Here is a 22,533-nt window from a genome sequence, read left to right on the forward strand (position 1 = left end):
ATTATTAAAGGGATGCTGTTGAATAAAAATGCATGGACACAGAAGACAGAAGCATGGGAAGAATATAAACTGGAAACCTGGATACTGCAAAGAATCAGAAAGCACATGAGGGCCGGGAAGTGCTTTCCCATTCTTAATGGCCAGACCTGTATCGGAATATTCATTCCATCCTGGACTCCACAGGAACATAGAGATGTTGGAGAAAGCTGGGAGATGAGCCCTCACAATGATTAAGGGGTTGGACTAAGAAAGAAATGAACAGATTGCTAAACTTGGAAAAGGTGGGAGCTCTATTTAAAAATGGCTTCCATGTAATGGGACCAATTAATAGACAAAAATAGAAACTCGGCTGCTTTTCATTCCCACTGTGAGCAGAATAAGAGAAAACAGGTGGAACTAAAAATGAGGGTTGAGGCTGCCAACTGTTTAGCAAGTCAGGAGCAGCAGTGTGTATAGCAACCAGTTATGATATTTCATTCCACACAATCTGTAAAGTAGGGCAATGGTGGAGGTAAATGTGTCATCACCACCAGAAGCTAAAACAATGAGCGTTTGGAAGGAGGGAGGAAATATTCCTAAAGTCACCAAGCCTAAATCCCCATTCCAGACCATCACAATAACTTAGGTGGCAATCCTAATGGATAAATTAAAATAGGCCTGGGGCTAAGCTGCCTGGGTTTGGCTTTTCCATACTAGCTTTGTGTCCTTAGACAAGGTGCTTTATCTATCTGTCCTTCCATTTCCTCATCTGTAAAAAGGGGGAATTCATCGTGTTTACCTTATGGAATTGTTGAGAAGACTGACGGGTTTAATGGTGGCGTTGGGGAGAGGAGGATACTCTTGTAGTTGTTACTATTACTAATCCTCAATCAGAAGGCATGCAAGTTGGAGGAGTAGATTTTGGGTGAGGATTAATTGATTTAGCTTCACATTCTAATATTCATAACTCTCTCTTCACCAGCATTGGCAGGAAGTATGCTAATCATAGATATTTATTTTGCTGATGATGAATCTGAGGCAGACACCATGAGACTCTCAGGTATGAATCATGCAAAATACATTCACATATATCGAATACTTAGAATTTAGTTGTCTAATTCTTTACGACTGGTGACCTACGTTTATTTGATACAATAATTCTTTCTTTATAAGATATTATATTAACTAGGACATTAATTTCTAGTCATAATATGTAATAAAGATCACTTAATACATAATATATATCACTTAATCAAAGGCTGACTACAGACCCAGAGTAGTTAGGCCTGGCCCTCGGCCAACTACCCTGTATATTCCCCTTTGCTGCTTTGTGACTGATGCCAAAGCAGTTTCTTCTTTCAGTAGAGAAAATGCCTACCCACAATTTTGACCAGGTTGCCTAATGCAAAAATCGGTTAAGGAAAACAACACCCAATATAAAAGGGCTTTATTGATTTGGGGAAACTAACTCTTTTGATGTATTTATTAAAAAGCTATGGATAGGCATGGCTTAGGGAAAAGAAAAAGAAAAACCCTCCAGCAATTTTGTGTCACACCTCTAAAAGACCGTAATCTAATGCAAAATGGTAGGACTGTGTTGGGTAATTAAAACTACTTTAAGACTCTTGATATTTAGGTCATTAAGAACAGAAAAATAACGTAAACTACATTCCTTTTGTCTGTCAGTTTGCTGTGTGATTATGTCAATTGTTCAATCCAGATTTAAGGTAAATAAATCCTATTCTATTGCACACCTACTCTGCACACAGAAATGGCGTATTCGTACCTTTATGGTAATGATTTAAAAACTGTTCTGCTCATATGCACAAACACACAAACACCTCTCTATGCGATTTTCCTTTTCACAATTATATGAAAAAATAAGTTTAAGAAAAGTGTCTTATGATTAGGCAAAAATGTTACATAATTTGAAGTAATTTCAGTAGACTGAAGATCTGAATGAGAGCTAATGAATCCAGCATCTTTATTTTTAAGCAAAAACAGTCCTTGGCTTCTGTTAGTTGACCAAAGTGGTGGAGATGAGCCATACCAGTAAGAGATAACCCCTCCTTGATGAAGAGAACTGAGTTCTTAGGTATCTGAGCCCAGATCTGTCCCTGAATACCACACAGCAATAGAGAAACCTGGGTGGTGCTCTATCTATTTACACACCTAAAGTACATAACTCTGAAGATGAGCATATTAAATATATTTATACAGATGAACATAGCTTTCAATAATACTTTCACCCAGCTCTCTCATTCCAGTGAGACTTATTTCTACGTTTAGAAATACTCCTTCAGAGAGTTTAACATATACTTTTCTTTAATGTAGTAAATGATACCATGAATCAGGCTAAGAGACAAAAGTTGATGAAAAATATTTTCAACACATATGACGGACCAAAGATTAGTATACTTGATATACTCAGAGCTTCTATACATATGATAAGTAACATAATAAAAAAATTGGCAAATGATGTAAAGTGATATTTAATGTAAGAATAAACATGTATAACCAATAATAAAGTCATGAAAAGATACTCAATCTCACTAGCTGTCACTGAAATGCAAACTGAAACAATGAGATGCCATTTTTCAAACATCAGACCAATCAAAAAAAATCGTGTTATAATAACCAGTGCAGGTGACAATACTGAAAACCTAACACTCTCAAGAATCGCTGATGAGACCAACTATGATCAATTAGAACATACTTTTTGGAAAGTACTCCAGCAATATTTACTGAAAATTTTAAAATACAAATCTGCAACCCAGCAAAGCACTTTGGGAAATCTGTGCTTGGAGTGGGTATTTGTCATCTCAAGTTCCTGGTATTCATTCCCTTTTGTCAATAACTTCACCCCAATTATCCTGTGGATAACCACACTTTCTTCATTTTCAATCCATGTTTTTTGGTAAGGCTAGTAGCCTCACACTCAGGTCCAGAGGGGAGCATGTGGCCTATGCTTGGCCATAGAATGCTGGCTCCTGACCACAGTGACTGGTTCAGGGATGAGCCACCAGGCCAATGAAAGCCCTACCAAGGATTTCTAATAAAACTACTGGGGGAAAAAAAAACTCTCTTAGCACCGTTGAATGAGATTTAAGACTGCAACTGATGACAGCTATTTTGTCAGTAAAAGAAGAAAGACTGCCTGAGAAGTAAGCTTACAGAAAAGAAAGCTGAAACAAGAACCAGTGGGAGACAGAATCCTGAAGACATCATTTCAGTCCCTGGATCTAACAGCACCTGAAGCCCATAGTCATCTGGACTTTTCAACTACCTAAGCCTCTTGAGCTGAATTGATATTGAGCATCCTTTCTATGGAATATTATGCAACTTTTAAAAAACAAGGCAATAGAGCTACACATATTAAAAAGAGTTGGCAAATGTTTTCTTTATAGAGCTAGATAGTAAATATTTTTGGGTCTGCTGACAAAAAGGGTCTGTCACAACTACTTAGCTCTGCCTTTGGAGTGCAAGACAATCACAGACAATGCACTTAGCATGGCCCGATTTGGCCTGTGAACCATAGCTTGCCTACCCTTAGCCTAGGAGAATGTCCATGATAAATCATTACAAGAAAAATGATGTCATTTTAATCAAAGAATTTATTTAAAGAACAACCTGCATATAAGTATATATTAAAAGTACAGTGAAAACAATGGAATAATATATACCAATCTGTTATCTCTGATTACCTCAGGTCGGGTAGAGGGGGTTTCAGAGGAGGATTTGAGCGAGATTTAAATTTGAATCCTTTTCTTTCTACATCTCTATAGTATTTGACTTGTTAAAATGAGAATACATTACTTTTTTAATTTAAAAACATCTAATGACATCAAAGAAGGAAGGTATCAAACAGCTTTAAAGAAATGTAGTCCCTAAATATTAACAATCAATTTAGCATCATAATTAGGCTAGAATTAGGGAAACTCCTGAATATCCAACCTGCCAGCACCTTTTAGCACAGGGCAACCAGCCTCAGTTTAACAGACCCATTTTATAGATAAGGCCTGAAGAGGTAGGGTGCCTTGCTGAAGTCACAGAGCTAATTAGCGGCAGAGCCTCATCTAGAAATGAAGCCTTCCAACTACCAGCGGATTCTTCTTTCTTCACATATTACAGGTCCACAGATGCTGTTACCCTTTCTCATCTGACGTTAATGCATAGAAAATAGATGCCTCTCTTAATATAACATGAATATGTTTACAGCATCCAGCTCCAAGCAGCTCTGCCTTCAAAGATTTCTGCACCACAGTCAGGATTTCTCTTCTGTAAATTGTTAGCACTATTTTTAGGAGCCCTTTTCTCTGGCAGATCCAGGCGCTCTCGCATTTGAGCCTGTCATCTCTTCAGTGTGTATTTAGTAGTTTCAGCGCTCTGCTCACTGTTTGCATATCATGACACCCGGGCAGAGTTCAGCAATACAGAACGTCTTATCCATTTCCTCTTAATCCATTTTAAATTCATCCTGAGCCCATCAGAGCAGGAGATGGAATGAGAGTTTTATAATTACCTTTTGCAAACAGAACATTAAATTATTATACAGTGGAATCCTCTAGTTTCTTGGACATAAGATGGCCTTCTCTTGCTAGTGAATGAATGTGCCTATCTCTATAAGTACACATATGTACTTTGGAAATCAACCCTGTTAGCTTGAAGTTATTGATCAATTTTGGTAGATTACTGCAATAGATTCTTAAAGTGCTTTAAGATTAAGAGATGTGCTTAGCTTTCTTCTGTCATGTATCTCAAAGGAAAACCATGAGACGAGACACACAATGAAAAACAGCAGGTAATACCATATGAGACTCCTTATTAAAAACATAAAGTGCCTTTCACTCCTGCTTTTATTAAGTCTACTTTTCAAGCTAAATGGGGGTTAGGTGAGGCGATTATAATACAAGTCACATCTAACTATTTCATTATCCATGTCCTACAGCAAGATAGCCCCCAGAATACCTTTGAAAGCTCCAGAGTGATGGCAGCAGGTTGAATATAATGAACAATGTTACAAATGCAGACATGAGAAGGCAGGACTGGTGGGGATGGAATCTCCTATAAATTGCGAGGCTGTAATTACTGAACACTGGCTAGGTCTCAGGTGACTCTGAACACTGGAAACCATCTTTAGCGGATTATATTTTTCTCAGCTAGTTAAAATGAAGCTAGTCAGAAGGACTGAAATTTATAAGGCATAATAGTGTATGTCTTACCAAGCAAAGGTATGGTCGGCTTTTATTACTCTAATTTTTGTCTAGTTTCTAAGACCATTCCACTGGGCATCGTGCACCTGAATTAAAATTGGATTGAAAAATATTTTTATATTCTTCTATCCTAGGGTTAAATTGCTATAAGTTTTATTTTCAAAGAAGTGAGCAGTCTAATTTTTGGTGGAGGGGACGCCAGCTTTATGAGTCAGCACTTTTTCTAAATATCTTATTTGAAAAGATCACTAAATTAAAGATGGAAAGAAGGGAAATGCATGAAGAGAGAGGCAAGGAATGAGTGGGAAAGGGGGAAGAGTATAAATGATAGTTACGATGAAATGTGATGGAAACCGGCATAATCAGATCCATTTCCTTGATTCACCTTATCCATTTAACCCAAAACAACAAGAAAAATGAATGCTGCTGACAAGGCCCACTTTAATCTATTTTGATCCCTAGTCCAGATTTTAGAAGGCAGGGGAGTTAGTACAGATTTATTAACGAGCTTGAATTAACTCTGTTAGCTGGCCTCATGCATGGATAAACCAGAATCCAGGTGAGCATAAACCTGTTTTCTTGCCCTGGATCTTACCTGGATAAAATTCAATTCATTTCAATTCAGAGAACACAGCTCAGGCAAGACCACACCCAGCAGGACAAACGCAGGCCTGCTGTAAATCACAAAACAGCCTCTACCCTTATCGCCCATCCTTTGGTAATATGGGAATCTGGTTAAAGAGAACACCATAGCATGGAGAACAATGTCACAAAAAGCACAACCTAAGGAGGACGTGTGGAAGAGGGTGCTGTTACCAGGGAGTTAGTCCCAGGCCACCAATCCCTCACTGGTCCCTGTGAGCAGCATGGAAAGGCAAATCACCATTTCCATTCATTGCCTCTGCTTTGGCATCCCCTGATGTTGTCACCTCAATTTCTCCTCCCACCTTCTGTTCCCTCAGTTACTGCCCCTGGCCCAGAGCCTGAGGTCCCAGGCATGGGCCCAGCTGACCACAGCCCAGTGGTGCATCCCCACTTCCGAGAGCTGCTAAGGTGACAGTGCCCAGCCACACACTGACACAAAGAAGCAGTAGGCAAGTGAGCATAGGTGTGTCAGCTGGTAGGGGTTCTCCCTCACGTGGTCTTACAAATGGCGTCAGTGTCCAGATGACTTCAGCCCATCCCAGAGGTGCTCTGTAACAGTCCCCACACAGGCCTATGCCTTCCTGCATCTCTACCGGTGGGGGTAGGTTCTCTGGCTGAGGAGCAAACTTAGTCTGGGCTCAGAGCAGGCCATGAGGTTAAGGAGTGACCCTCAAGATGGGGGGTAGGAGTCAGAGGATAACCACATCAGTTTCCTCAGCCCTCAGAGCTCTAAAGGATGCTCCACAGTCTCTCATGGGGTCCCCAGTGGGGGCCCACAGCAATGCCATTCTCAGCCTTCCTGTCTTGCCTCATAATGTCCTAGGATCACTTCCTAAATAAACTACTTAACTTGAACCACCCTCTCCAGGTCTGCCTTACATGGAACACCATCGAAGAGCCTTGGCACTGCAGCTACATCCCACCCAAACTAGAGCTGCTCCTGACTCCAAAGACCCATCTCTGATCTCCCAAGGAAGCAAAAGATGCCCTTTGTTAATGAAATGGCTACTTCTACCAGGACAAAGCCAATTGTTCCACCAGACGGGATACAGGGGAAACTGCAGCGAGCTGGGGCAGAGTAGGCTCCTCCAAAGTATCCTCTTAAGAGAGTGGTGCCTTTGGGCCCTTGCTAGTGCTGGCATTTCACTCCTGAGTGATGTAATCCAAAATTCACTGCACTCAGAGGGGAACAACAGATGCTGTTGAGTGACTTACAGTGTGCTGCCCTAGATTTCACTGCATTGTGAAATTTGGAAAAAGATTCGCTTTAAGCCTGAATATAAGATATGAATAATGTAACTGCACTTTACCACAATTCTGTTACTGTACCACCATAACAATCAGAAAAATAGAACCCAGTGTACCTTGCCACCCCCAGTGGCCTCCAGCAATCCAGTTTCCCATTCAGGTCCTTGTTTCTTTATTAGTAAAGTCCAAATGTAATGTTTTGCAGAATAAACATGCTATATGTGCTGAATTGAATAGATGGCCATGGGTCTTTCTCTGACTATGGTATGTGGTGAAATGGTCTATGGTGATAGACTCTGGTGGGATGTTTCTGGATCCTGTCCATGAGGCTGAACCACTGGCTAGAAGTTCTGCCTGCAAGAAACATAAGAGTCCGAGGGGATGTGTGACAGGAGCAGAAGCAATGGGGTGAGCAACCACAGGCTATGAGATGTACAACTGGGTTAGAGGAGTCAGTGCAGGAACTAGACCCAGGCCAGTTCAAAGACCCTCTCCCCTTGGGATCTGAGCAGGATTAAGGGAGGGCTGCACTACCTGTTCATCAGGGTAAGAGGGGAGGGGCCCTCTTCCCAGCTTCATCTTCTCTGTTTCAGTAAGAAGAAAGATCCCCCTGCCCACTGCCGTATCACAAACCCCCGATGGAATGAAGGATCAAACACTGGATTAAGGAATTACCAGGACCACTACCATTCTGAGGCTGCCATTACTGAGGATCCCTGCAAATCTGGGAAGTGGGCCAGTTTCATCCTCAGCTTCCTCAACTACTCTTCTTTAAGGCCCCCTCCTCAAGCCTTGGCATACTCAGTGCCCCTCTACCTCATCCCTATCCCCAAGCTCCTGGATCAGGATCATAGAATTTCAGAGTTACTCACTGAGCAGCTACTAAGCTCTGTGTCAGTAAAAATACACAGTCCCTGACTTCATAGAAATTCTGTCTACTGGAGAGGACAACATTAATCAAAGGCTCACACTAATAAATGCTACATGGCACGCATGGAAGAGGTTGTGAAGAGTCTGCTGTCATAAGAAGTACAATGAGGAAACTGCTTAACAGAAAAGTCAGAGAGAACTGAGCAGGTGATGGCTGAACTGAATTCTCAAAGAAAGTTAGGTGCTAAGAAGTGAAGGAGGACTTCCCTGGTGGCACAGTGGTTAAGAATGGGCCTGCCAGTGCAGGGGACACGGGTTTGAGCCCTGGTCCAGGAAGATCCCATATGCCTCGGAGCAACTAAACCTGCATGCCACAACTACTGAAGCCCGTGCGCCTAGAGCCCGTGCTCCAGAACAAGAGAAGCCACAGCAATGAGAAGGCCGCACACCACAATGAAGAGTAGCCCCCGCTCGCCGCAACTAGAGAAAGCCCACACGCAGTAACGAAGACCCAATGCAGCCAAACAATAACTAAATAAATGAATAAAAATAAAAAAAAAAAAGAAGTTAAGGGCTAGGAGCAGGATGTGGCATGGGGATGAAGAAGAGCATTCCAGGCAGAAGTAACTACATGTGCAAAGATCCTGTGGCTAAAGCGGTGGGAAGTCACTGAAGTGTTAAGAAGTGGCCAGAGGAGAGAGTTGGGTGGAGAAAGAACCTACTCAGATTTGTGTTAATAAGACTACATTGGTTGATGTATAAAAAATGCCTGGAAAGAGCAAGATGGGATGCAGACAAAGCAATGGGCAGGCTACTGAAGTGGCCTGGAAGAGGGGTTAGTGGCATGATGTAGGGGAGTGGCAATGGGGTTAGAGCCAAAAAAACATTTTTGAGATAAGTTAAGGAGGTAAATAATTGGGACTTGGTGATGGATCAGAAATGAGGACTGAAAAAGAGGCAGTAGAAAGGGTTCAGGCTTGCATAACTGGGTGGATGGTGGGGCCACTCACTGAAACAGAGAACCAGAGAAGATCAAGTTTGAAGGGGAAATTCATGAGTTTGATGAGGATATGATGAGTCTGAGGTGCCTTCCGGACATCTAAGTAGAGATGACAACTTGACAGTGAACTAATGAATCTGTGAATCATCTACTACAAGTCTTCTGAATGTAAGAGTCTCTTCTACCACACTCCCTGTGGAAGATTGCCTAACCTCATCTTGTACATTCATTCCCATAAGGCATCTCAGTCCAGGGCTAGATGGTTCTTACAGAAGGAGAGCATTTTTTATGCTACTTCCAAATCTACAAATCCCACTCTTGCCCTGATTCCACCCTTCTCAGACACCCAAAGTGAAAACAGCCTAGCTTCTCTTCCATAGGATATGTAAAGGTGGTTAGCATGGATCTCCTCCCCTAGGCAAAGTCTTACAGCCTGTAGATGTTCTCTGTTCTTTCATGTTTACCCTGCTCCATAATTTCTGACCCTCCACCATCTTAGCTGCTATTCTCTGACTGGATTCCATTTGGTTGACCTGTTTCATAAATGTTCTGTCCCTTCCCCCCCCCCCGACTTTGCTCCCCAGCAAGTCTGTCCCCTTAAGGCTCTGTTCTTGACAGTCATGATTTCAGCACAAGTCTAAGAGGGCACAACTATACACAAAGGTCGGATGTTACCTTTTTTTCCAGATGAATCACAAATATCTACAAAGAATTTGTTATAATCATCTGTAAGGAATCCTAGGGACATGATCCCCTAAGTTTTCCAAACAGCCATTAGAATGTACCTGCTCAGCTGAGTCTCTTGAATTAGAGGTTCTAGTTCTTTGAGGAGCCTTGAACTCCTTTGAGAATCCGATGAAACCTGTGCACCCACCCACAAAACGCATGTATTCACATCCATAAAGAGTTCCACATGAGATGCCGAGGTCAGTGTTCTTCTGAAGTCTGTCTCTGGAACCAGGCTTAGAGTCCCATATTTCCATTTAAATTCCTCCTACAGCATCCTCTCCCCCAACCCACTAGCATATTTACTCCATTTCTCTCAAGCTAAGGGTCCAGGCACAAAACTAAATCCATGACTATCATACAACTGGAACTCGGAGAGACAATTTCATTAGCTCTAAGAAAAGATTCTGCCTTGCTGAGCACCGTGTCACTGAAGCCCAAATCTTCTTCATGGAAAATACTAAGCAAAATCAGCTTTTTGTTTCTCACCATGCAACAAGAACCCACATATCTAAAGTATCTTGCTACATTAAGTGACCTTCCCACAGCACCTTCAAAGTGTTTGAATTTCTTTGAGAACTTTTCAAAGTTCTAGTTGGAGTAGAGGAGGTTTTAATTACTGAGAATTGGGTAAACATGCCTTCAGAAAAAGCTGTCTCTCTGGATAGAATCATTCAACTGGAATGAAAGCTTATTAAGACTGTGGCTACAGCTCCATTTCTTTTACAGCATGAAAAAAACAGCTGATTTCAATCTCCAGTGCCTCGATCAGATAGTCAAATAAGTTAAGTGACAAAGGAGGTTGAAAACATCTTACAACTCTGTGAAGCATGTGTGCTAAGCATGATTACATAATGTTTTAGCAACCTACATTCACGGTTGCTTATTCACTCAGGCTGGAGGAGATTGAGAAGCTATGATTAGGGGTAATGCCTTGTCTTTTTTGTTGTTGGTTTTTACAAAACATTGTACAAGCACATGTGTATGTGCATGCTCTTTTTTTTAACATTTATTGAAGGTCTACTGTGGGCAATGTGAGGTACTCAAAGATGAATTAGATGTCATTAATGATAATCTTTTATATTCTGGTTGGGGAGATAAGACTCAAATGCAGTACAATTGTTTCAAATCAAATGCTATAGGTATTCAGAAAAGGAGAAGAGTTCTTTCACAGGAGATTTACCTTGTTTGAAAATTAGGTATTCTTGGGACTTCCCTGGTGGTCCAGTGGTAAAGAATCCGCCTTCCAATGCAGGGGACGCTGGTTCAATCCCTTGTCAGGGAACTAAGATCCCACCAAGCCGCGGGGCAACTAAGCCCGGGCGCCACAACTACTGAGTTCCCATGCCTGAGTGAGTAGAGCCCCCATGCCACAAACTACAGAGCCCACACTCCCTGGAGCCTGCGCGCCCCAACTAGAGAGAGAAAAAACCCTCATGCCACAACTAGAGAGAAGCCCCCATGCCACAACGAAGAAAAAAAAGAAAGAAAAAAGAAATTTAGATATTCTTTCATCTGTGATTAGCAAATGAATTGCCCCAATTCTTCTTTTTTTAATCAATCAAAAGCCTTGGGAGGGAGGGGAGGAGGAACAAAACAAAAAATTTAGTAAAATACCATCTGTATGTCCTAATGAAGTCGATATCCCTCAGCTAAATAAATAAACCAAACATTGAAAATAAGCAGTATCTACACATTTAGTATTCACCTACAGGCATGAGCTGAAATTACATGGGAACTAAAATCTGGCACTGCTCATGTTAATAGAGGGCACAGCTTTTGCCAAATTCATTCCTAACGATATTTCACTGAAAATAACAAAATTGCAGCAAAACCCCACACTAACAGGCCCCGCAATAAAGACACAATGTAATTGACTCCTTCCCTCCACCCAACCCTGTTCGCAGATCTGGTCGCCTACAGTTCTTCTATGAGGGAGGGAAGGAATGGAGTGGAATGAGAAGGGGAGCGTGGTTTCCTGGAAGTAGCAGGCAGCCTCTTCCTGGGAGGTAGGGAGGAGGAGAGTGGTTCCCTGGATCCCCAGGGTTCTCCTGGCTCAGTCTCCCCAGATGAGGCCAATGAAATGGGCACAAATTAACCAGGGGATTTCCTGGAATTGCTGCTGCTGTCAGAGAACTCATAGCCTTTCATAGAATGCTGGATCACTGCCAGTGATACAGCTTAAGTCAGAGAGGACGACCATCACTAGGTGGCATCACGCTGCAAGTGGGATGCAGACAGATTTGATCCCTCAGCTAAATCCCACACTCTGTGGCAGCTAGCTGAACAAGCCCTCCACCCTCGCTTTATTAAGCTCATGATATCTTGAACCTTCACTCTATAGAACTGAATATTTTGGACCCCACTTATCAGGTTTGGGCAGGGTTTTACTTGGTGCAATATCTTCTAGGTCATCGTTTTTATCCAAAAACAAATTTATGAAAAGGTCAGCTATAGCTTGTAGGAATGATGAACAACTCAAACAGAAACTGAAATCTGCAATATTTTATGGAGATGTGGAGGCAAGAAACAATATTGAATGAGAAGTGTACAAATATGAAAGTTTCATTTTATTCAGGTTTTTAAACCGTATCTAGGCACTTCAAAAGTCTGCCATTATAAGCTCTAAAACATTCAAAAGCAACCATTATCTAAAAACACAGCTTAAGAAAAGAAAACATTAGTGGGAGGGAGGGAGACGCAAGAGGGAAGAGATATGGGAACATATGTATATGTATGACTGATTCACTTTGTTATAAAGCAGAAACGAACACACCATTGTAAAGAAATTATACCCCAATAAAGATGTTAAAAAAAAAAAGAAAAGAAAACATGAAAATCATGGGGCAAATTTTAATTCTATAAAACCAAGATCCCAGATATCCTAAAGAGATTGTGCCCAGGGGATACATACATACACACACACACACACACACACACACCCCCTCAAGCCAGATTTCATGTGATCATGAAGTGTAGTTTCCTAATCTTTGAAAGTTCAAGGTGTGTATTTTACCTTAGTGGTAGAACTAGTTAATTCAATAACTATTTAGGTAGCACCAACCAAACCATTTAAACACTGTAACCAGAAATTTTTATATAAAGATTTTAAAAATTGAATGAAAACAAAAGATCATCACCCATGTCGATCCTACTTTGCCTACTGACTGCACTGCAGTTTATCTACAGATTTGCTTCTCCTTCTCACCCTGTTCCCCCAACACACACAACAGCAATGCAGCCTAGTGCTATAGGCAAAGCAACAAAGTAACAGCCCAGAGCAGGTAGGAAATGTGATTAGAGTTATTTATAAAGTATTACCCCTGGCTTATCTTTTAAGAAACCTCTTTTCATAGAGCACAGACTTGTGGTTGCCAAGGAGGAAGGAGGGAGGGAGAGGAGGGATGGATTGTGAGTTTGGGATTAGTAGATGCAAACTATTATATGTAGAATGGATAAACAACAAGGTCCTACTGTATAGCATGGGGAACTATATTCAATATCCTATGATAAGCCATGATGGAAAAGAATATGAAAAAGTATATGTATATATATATATTATATATATATATAACTGAATCACTTTGCTGTATGACAGAAATTAACACAACATTGGAAATCAACTATACTTCAATTTAAAAAAACCTCTCCTGTTATCAAACAATGAGGCATGAGAGGTATAAAGAAGGGTTCTGCTAGCGTACCATGAAGGATTCTGTTAATGTACTGATGAGAACTTTGACATAGCTAACGAAGACTTCAACATTTGAAGGAATAGAAACATTTCTTATTAGTGCTTAAGATGAGCATTTCTGGTGACTGAAAAACTTGAACCTCCTCACTAGCTTCCGTGGCTCTTGTGACTACATCACTCAGTCAAGAGCACTGCAAGAACTATGTGGCCACCCTTTTTGCACCATCTGGTACACTGCAGTTCTGAGAAAGGGGAGTTAATTGGCTATATCTGAGCAGTCACAAGATTTATAGGTTTGATTATCCAAAAGAGATGCTTTTACCCTGATATATATGGCGTTTTCATTGTGGTATTAATAATAATAAAAGCATGCCAAATGAATGAAAAAGCATCATTATAAAAGAGATTTGTTTGTGCAGTGAAACCGTATGGGTGGCTCGTGGTTCCCACAATGAAGATGTAACTATTTTCATATACAAGTTATTAGCTCAAGTTGTTCTTTATTATACAATAACTCTACTCCTATAGCAACAGAGTCGTAGAAGAAAAATAATTATGCCTGGGTGTGACGTGCCAGATGTTTTTAAAGTAGAGGTGGCAGTTTAATTCTAAGCCAGTTTAAATGGTTAGATAAAAGCAGTCCCAGAAAAAAAAAAAAAAAAATTTCTTCTAGACCAGCACTATCCAAAAGGAATATATGCAAGCACATATCTAATTTTAAATTTTCTGGTAGCCACATTTTTCAAAAGTAAAAAGAAACAAGGGAGCTTGATTTTAATAGTACGTCTTAACCCAATGTATCTAAAATATTGTTTCAATGCGAAATTAGTATAAGAATTTATTAATGAAATATTTTACATTCTTTTTTTCCTATTAAGTTTTCTAAATCTGATGTGTATTTTATACTTACAGCACATCTCAGTTCAGACTAGCTGAATTTCAAGTGCTCCATAGCCACATAGAGCTAGTCGCTACCATAATGAACAGCACAGTTCTAGATTTTTCCCTTACTTACATTTAGAACTATAGTTAATCCCTTCCATGCATTTTATAAAAATATTCAGAGAAGATGACTCTGGCAAGGCTCTCCACAATTCGTTAATCACTCAGAAATATCTGCACGTGTCCTCTTCACAGCGGGCAGCTGAGTACTTTCATTCAATCAAGACGATCACAGTTCTAAGTTCAACCCAGAAAACATATTTTAAAAAAACTTTAAAAATCCTGGAGTCCAGTAACTATGCCCTTGGTTACTTTGTCTATCTATAGGAAGGAGGAAAACCCAGAGCTCAGAGGAGGCAAAGCTCTACGTGGCGTGTTCTACATCCTTACCTAGCTGTGGGAGGGAGAAGCATGTTGCATGCAGTTGTAGTGAAAATTAAAAGGAATAATGTGTGAAACGCATCAGGTCCCTCAAATGTTGGCCTAGTCGGGAATTACCAAAGGAAGAGAAGGCTCTGTCCCTGCCCTCAAGCTCTAGATGTAACTGGATCCAGGGTAATAGGACAGAAACCATGACACTGGAAGAACCCAAACAAAGCCCAAGGAAGCGGAAGGCTGGGTTAAGCCACAGAATGTTTCTAGGTGTGGATACATGTGGTGTTGTCTGCCACTAACCCCTAACTCCTAATCTGCCCATGGAACGCTTACTTGTGGATGAAATTAAGTGGGTTTTTGTTCATGTGTTTGTTTTCAAGTAAGCATCAGCCTTGATGCTTTTATGATGCCATAAAAGAGCAACTTGCAGCCTGAGATGGAAAGGAGAAGAGGTCTGGAAGAGGGAAGAATTGTCCCACTTTTTTTTGACTAGGAGATGGTACTAAGTTCACCAAATGCATGGGTGTGTTTTTTCTTTGTGCTTTACCTGAAAGTCATCTCTTACTCCCTGTCTACTACCTGTTGCCAGCATACAGAACTCAGGCCTGGGGAAATGGCCCAGCTTTGCATGCCCTGAAGACCTCTCTGCTGGTGAGGCAATGCAGAATAAAGGGAATTGATAAATTCTGCATGTTTGCCAAATGTGAATGGTGCAAATTCAGCTGAGTTAATAATAAAAGGCTATGAGAGAGATGAGTCAGATAGGGTTGGAAAGAAGAATTGGGATAAGGCTCATGCCCTGTTCTGTCATAACAGTATTTCTCCCAGCTACCTGTGCTCTGGAGTTAGCTCACAACCAAGGCCTTTTATGCTCTCCCCATGAGACAGAGCTCATGGAAGAAATAATTCAACCAATTCCAACTAGAAACACAGCAAGTGGGGTGCTATCAGTGTCTTCGTCAGTTCAGACTGCTATAACAAAAGTATCATAGACTGGGTGGCTCAAAGAACAGACATTTATTTCTCACTGTCTGGAAGCAAGAAATCCTAGATCAAGTCACCAGTAGATTCAGTGTCTGGTGAGAGCCTGCTTCTTCATTGCAGCCAACTTCTCACTGTGTCCTCATGGCAGAAAGAGGGCTAGAAAGTTCTCTTGGTTCTCTTTTATAAGGGCACTAATCCCATTTATGGAGACTCCACCCATGACCTAATTACCTCCCAAAGGCTCCATCTCCTAAAACCATCACATTGGGGGTTTGGATTTCAACATATGAATTTTGGGAGGACACAAACGTTCAGTCCGTAATAATCAGTAATCCCCAAGGATATAAGCTCCCTGAAGACAAAGCTTTTGTTTGTCTTGATAACCAGTGCCTAGGCTTAAAAGACTCTTTAAAGGTGCTTAATAGTAAGTGCTTAAATATTAATTGAATAAAGGAAGAAAGGGACACCAACAACTGTGGGTTTGGAGTATCAAGGCTGGCTAACATTTTAATGTCCCCAGAGGCAAGACAAAGGACCAATCAAAACCTACCAAGGCCAAAGCCAAGGCCAAGCATAAGAGCAGATGGGAGAGAGGTCCATGTAGGCACTACAGAAAGAAATGCAGACTAGAAGAAATTTGGGAGCTATCATTCCCAGCTTTTAAATACAAGTAAATTCATCTCATTTGTGGATCAATTTTTTTCCACTTTTCCTCTATTGATTTATCACTTTTGTTAAGAATCTACCCTGAACTCTAATCACTTTACTTTCAGGAGGCTAATCTTAAATTCAGCCCAGAGGTCATTTTTAGTTACTCTTAATCATACTATCTTCCAACAAGCTAAATAAGTTCTCTCCATCTTTGATGTTTATAGTGTTCAAGTATTTGTAGACCATTATGACATCTCCCACTAGTTGCTGCTGAGTGAGGCTTTAAGGATTAGAAACATTTAGATCCTTTAAACTCGGAAAATGCCTCAAATCAATGCTCCCATTACTCTAACCATTTCTGACGCTCTTCTTGAGAGTGTCTTCAGGGTCACTGTACATCTCTACACCACTAAGTCTGCAGCTCAATTTGATGTTCCAAAGTCATATAATGACATATTTTTCTTGGATCATCTGCATCAAAATACCCCAAGAGTAATTATTTAAAATCAGATTCTTCGATCATACAACCAAACCTAATGAATCAGAATTTCTGGGTGGTGGGTCCAGAAATTCAAAATGTTAACAAGACACAGATTTTTTTGGACACACTGAACCTTGAGAGTCATCTACAAAAAGTCATTACTGAGAAATTCTTAACATAAAATATGAATACCTTTCCTATATAGGTGCCTAGTATTTGTGACCATCCCACAAGTTAAAGCAATAGGGAGAAAGCAGAAAGGATCTCAGACATTCAAGACAGGAGACAAGCAGCTTTGGCTATATTACTTGTAGTATTTTTCTCCATTACATTACAACTTTCAGCTACTCTTTTGTTTATTTCAAGTTTGTGGAATTGGATTAATCATATTCGGGCTTTTTATGACATACTTACATCATTGGTTCCTGTGGCTCTCATTTACTTGTTTGTTTGCTTGCTTGCTTATTTAAAATATAATGAACACCAGTGATCCCACAGCCTAACATAGAAATTAGAACATTTACAATAACTTGCATCCTCCTGTGTGATCTTTTATCTCTTGTCTCTGTGTCCCAGTTCTCCTTACTATATAGTCTACAAGTGCAAATTCAGGGGCTGGCAGGGTTTATGCTGGGATATTTTATAAGGTTCTTCCTTCCTACTGAAAAAACTTTTTTGAAAAAAAAAAAGAAGCACATAAATTATTCAATTTGGATAGAACACAGAGGCTTTAAAGGGAGAGGAAGCCTGAAAAATAGTCTAAAGTCAGATTACCAAGAACTTATGCTATACTAATGAATTTGGACTGTCATTTTAATAGTGTGAAGTCACTGTGTATTTGATTGTTCTTCAGGAAGATTCACTAATCAGTAGTACATAGGCGTGGAAATGAAGAGAAACAATAAGCCGAACAATGGCTAATAAGCTGTGTTTTCAACAAATGAGCATTAAGTGTCTACTGTGTGCCAGGTGCAGCGCTAGGCTCCAGGGAAACAAAGATGGTTTCTGCCCTCAAAGATCTCACAGTCAATTGGAGAGACAAATAAATTCACCCAAGTGCCTTAAATGAAATGAGAGAAATCTATACAATGGAGAAGTGAGACCTGAAGGATGAAGATTCGATTCCATCAGAGAAATGAGGAATATCAGGAAAAGTTTTCACAGAGAAGGTCGTATTGGAGCTGAGTCTTGAAAGATGATTTTGAAAGAACTCTAAATAAAACAAAAACTTGAGTCTCAGATACAGGATTGGAAAAGGACTAGTGTCAGTGCCTCTTAATCCAAATTCTACCTAATGTTCACTTGGTTTCTAGAACTTCACTATTATACGTGTAAGCGTGTTGAAGCCAGGAGTCACATGATTCAGTCTCAACAGTGCACAGTCAATGAACCACTGTTCAGCAACCAGAGTATGTTCAAAATCACTCAACCTCTTTGGACTGCATGTGAAGAAGAAATATAATCCACAGTTACATGTTTTTTAAACCTTTAATTTCTTCTCCCATTTATTTTCCTCATACCTTGGAGCACTTTTCATGCCACTCTCCTAGAATCTCTCTAAAAATATCTCCTCCTCCACACCTAGTCTGAGCACTCTGGTTGTTCTACCCTTCCTTCACACTATCATTCTCATTTTGCATCACAAACCCCAAAATTCTGTCCTGGTAATAGCAGAACACTCCTCAGGCAGCAAGGAAGGTAAAGAAACTGCAGGCAAAGCCAAAACTCTTTTTTTGTAGATTAGGGGATGGGAAAGGCTGAGAATACTCTTAGATTATTTAAGGAAAGATAGTTATTAGGCCACAGACAGTTCATTATTATCTTAGTGTTAGGCATAACTACATATTTAAGGATATGATTATTGTTTCTTCTCCTAAGAACCTGAGTTTATCACTCACTACAAAGAAGGGCTGGATTGTAAAGTGACCCTTATTTTCTTAGCTTCCAAAGCCATTTTCTGCTCAACACCCATTTTAACTGGAATATCCTTTTATCCTTACAAGTCAAGCAACCAGACTCCCTTTCATCAAAGGCAACCTCAAAACCCGTTCTCTCCACATTCTAAGTGAATAACTGGCATGTACAGACGCTGAAATCTTACCTTTGCTCTTACTGTTTCCATTAATTTCAAGACATCAAACCTTCCTTTTCATGACATCTCCTCCATTGACTCAAATGTAAATTATCCTAATTTTGTTGTTGCAATTTTGAGAAATACCACCTTGATCTCTGGCAGTAAAAAAAAAAAAACCTTTTCTTCTTTCTTTTTTTAAAAGTCATTCCAAACTTAATACCATCTGTAGCTTAGCCCCTAATATATGAGATTGCCTGTTTTCAAAATACAAAGGTAGAATTATTAAATTTTCTTTTTTTTTTATTGTTCCATTTCCTTGTCAACAGTTAACATCATCAGCTTTTCGGTATTTGTTTTATTTTTCTGCCATTCTAATGGGTATGAAGTAGTATCTCATCATTTTAATTTGCATTTCCCTGTTGACCAATGATGCGAAGCATCTTTTCATTTGTTCCTTTGTCAAACATCTTCGTTGGTGATTTGTTCATTTAAATCTTTTGGTCTTTTTTAATTTTTGAATTTTATTTTATTTATTTTTTTATACAGCAGGTTCTTATTAGTCATCAATTTTATACACATCAGTGTATACATGTCAATCCCAATCACCCAATTCAGCACAATTCAACTTAAGTTTCAAGTATAAGTAGAACCAATTATCTTGAATGAATTATAATTTAATCATTGGCATCAGTCTCTCTCTTCTCAATAGGCTGAAGATGCTCACTTCATTTCTGCATGTGTTCTAGAGACAGACTTCAGTTCTATATGTGTTCTAGATGTGTACATCATTTCTGCATGCACTATAGATTCTTTTTTTTTTAAAGACATCTTTATTTTATTTTATTTTTTGGTCGTGTCATGCAGCATGTGGGATCTTCATTCACTGACCATGGATCAAACCCGTGTCCTCTGCATTGGGAGCATGGAGTGTTAACCAGTGGACCACCAGGGAAGTCTCATGTACTATAGATTCTTATTGTTAGAAATTACATATTTATATATTTTGTGCCCATTAACATAGATTTATAATTATTATGCATTTGTCTTTTAAATCACATGGGAAACCAAAAAAATAAGTTACAAACCAAAAATGCAATAATACTGGCTTTTATATTTACCTATGTCATTATCTTTACCAAAGTTCTTTATTTCTTTGCATGGCTTCAAATCACTGTCCTTTCATATCAGCTTGAAGGACTCCTTTTAGCATTTCTTATAGGGCAGGTCCACTAGCAATGAAATCTTTCAGCTTTTGTTTATTAGGGAATGTCTTAATTTCTTTTTTTCATTTTTGAAGTATAGTTTTGCCACATATAGAATTCTTGGTTGGCATAATTTTTGCTACCAACACTTTAAACATGTCACCCACTGCTTTCTGCCCTCCATACTTTCTTATGTGAAGACAACTGTTAAACTTATTAAGGATCAGGTGTATGTAATGAATTGCTTTTATGTTGCTCTCTCAGGATTGTCCCTTTGTGTTTAGTTTTTAATAGTTTAGTAATAGATGTCTCAGTGTGGATCTCTTTGGAGTTTATCCTACTTGAAGTTTGCTGAGCTTCTTGGATGCGGAGATTCGTGTCTTTCATCTAATTGAGGGAATTTTCAGCCATTATTTCTTCAAATGTTACTTCTTCCCCTTTCTCTCTCTCTTCTCCTTCTGTAATTCCCATAATGTGTATGTTGAAATACCTGATGAAGTCCCACAAATCCTTAGGATGTGTTCCTTTTTCTTCATTCTTTTTTCTCTTTCTGCTCCTCAGACTTTTTAATTTCAATTGTCCTATCCTCAAGTTTGCTGTTCTTTCTTCCACCTACTCAAATCTGCTGTTGAATCCCTCTAGTGAATTTTTCATTCAACTGTACTTTTCAGCTCCAGAGTTTCTATTTGGTTCATTTTTCTTTCTTTTTTTTCTTTTTGATGTCAATGTTTTATTGATATTCTTTATTTGTTCATACATTGTGCTCCCCATTTTTTTTTTTTGGTTGCTGTTGCTGTTGTTGTTTTTTACTTCTTTATCCATAGTTTCATTTAGATCTTTGATTTAAAGTCTTTATCTAATAAATCCAATGTCTGAACTCAGGCTCAAGGATGTTTTCTGTCAATTTGTTTCCTGTGAATAAATCATACTTTCCTGTGTCTTTGCATGTCTTGTAATTTTTGTTAAAATTTTCAGTGACATTTTGAACATTATAATGTGATAACTCTGGAAATCAGATTCTCTCCCTCTCCAGGGTTTGCTGTTATTGTTTATTGAGGGCTTCAGTCATCCACTGTTAAGCGATTTTTCTAAACTGTTTTGGCAAAGACTGTATTTTTTGTCATGTGTGATCCCTCAAGTCTCTGTTTTGTTCTCAGCAGAGAGTCAGTGATCTGACAGAGATTTCCTTAATGCTGAAATTTAGCAATTTCTTTTTCATTAAGTTCTCCCCCAGTTGTTGCAAGTTTTTTATTAGATTCTAGAGTTCTAGAAAACATGATTCTGTCAGCTTTTACCAACTTAATGGCTGCTTCAGTGGAGGGACCAATTCTTAGAGCTCCCTACTTCACTATTTCTGTGACATCACTCATGCACCTCACTTGTGTATATGCTCTAGATGCACACATCACTTCTGAATGTGCTCTAAACACATGCTTCTATGTGCCTACTTAGATTTGAATTTGTCTCCAATCATGGAATCTCACAAGGAGCTATAAGTAAGAAGATCGACTTTTCTTAGCTTGCTTATCACTCATTGTGTGGAAAAGAGCAATTCCTTTTATATCTACATATGTTTTTTCCTTTCCATTTGTTTCTCAGAATAGGCCTTAACAATTGCTCTTTGCCAATTTTCCTCTAGAACTATGGACTAAAATTTGTAAAGTAGGCCAAAAAGCAATATGATTCCTTTTTGTTCCAGTCTTTCAGTAATTCCCTATAAGGAATAATGATTTATTTAATGCTTGTAAACCCCTCTGAAGTATGAGGACATTACATATTACTGGGAAGAGGCAAGAGCCCTATGTTAAAAATTAATTGGAGGAAACCACTTGCAGATTGTAATAATGAAACATCCCAAGTTCCAAGGGCACTGGGGACTTCAAGTAAACAAGCCCTCATTAATTTGGCTAATTAGTCACTTGCTGTATTTGCTGGTTTATAAGCGGCACCCTCTTAAGCAGAAAATTGAGCTGTAAAGTGCTAAGAGCCATATAAGTGGTAAAGATGGCATCAGTATCCTACACCTAGGATTTCAAAGCACATCTCATACATTCAAAAATGCATTTAGGAGATTGCATATTTCAGACTTATCCACATAATCTGAATGGACAGAGGGAAGACAAGAAAACATGTCTATTCTAATAGATGGCAGAAAAGAGGAAAGGTTCGAAAGAAACTGATGGAAATCACTGTTAAATTTTTTTCCATAAAGGAGGCCAACAGGCTCTTTTAGACTAGACCTCACACACATGGGTAGTACCTTGTGACTGGTCAATATAGAGGAAAGTTTGATTCCTGTGACTGGCAAATGCACAACCCCATATACTCCAACTACTGGAAATCTTGTCTCATAATGAGAGGGAGGAAATTAGATATCTCACATAAACTGTGGCAAAGCTAGTGAACTATTCTGCCACCCAAACAGAGCCTCAGTTTATTGAGTTGAATG

The sequence above is a fragment of the Tursiops truncatus genome, chromosome 1, assembly GCF_011762595.2.
Source record: "Tursiops truncatus isolate mTurTru1 chromosome 1, mTurTru1.mat.Y, whole genome shotgun sequence".
NCBI lineage: Eukaryota > Metazoa > Chordata > Mammalia > Artiodactyla > Delphinidae > Tursiops > Tursiops truncatus.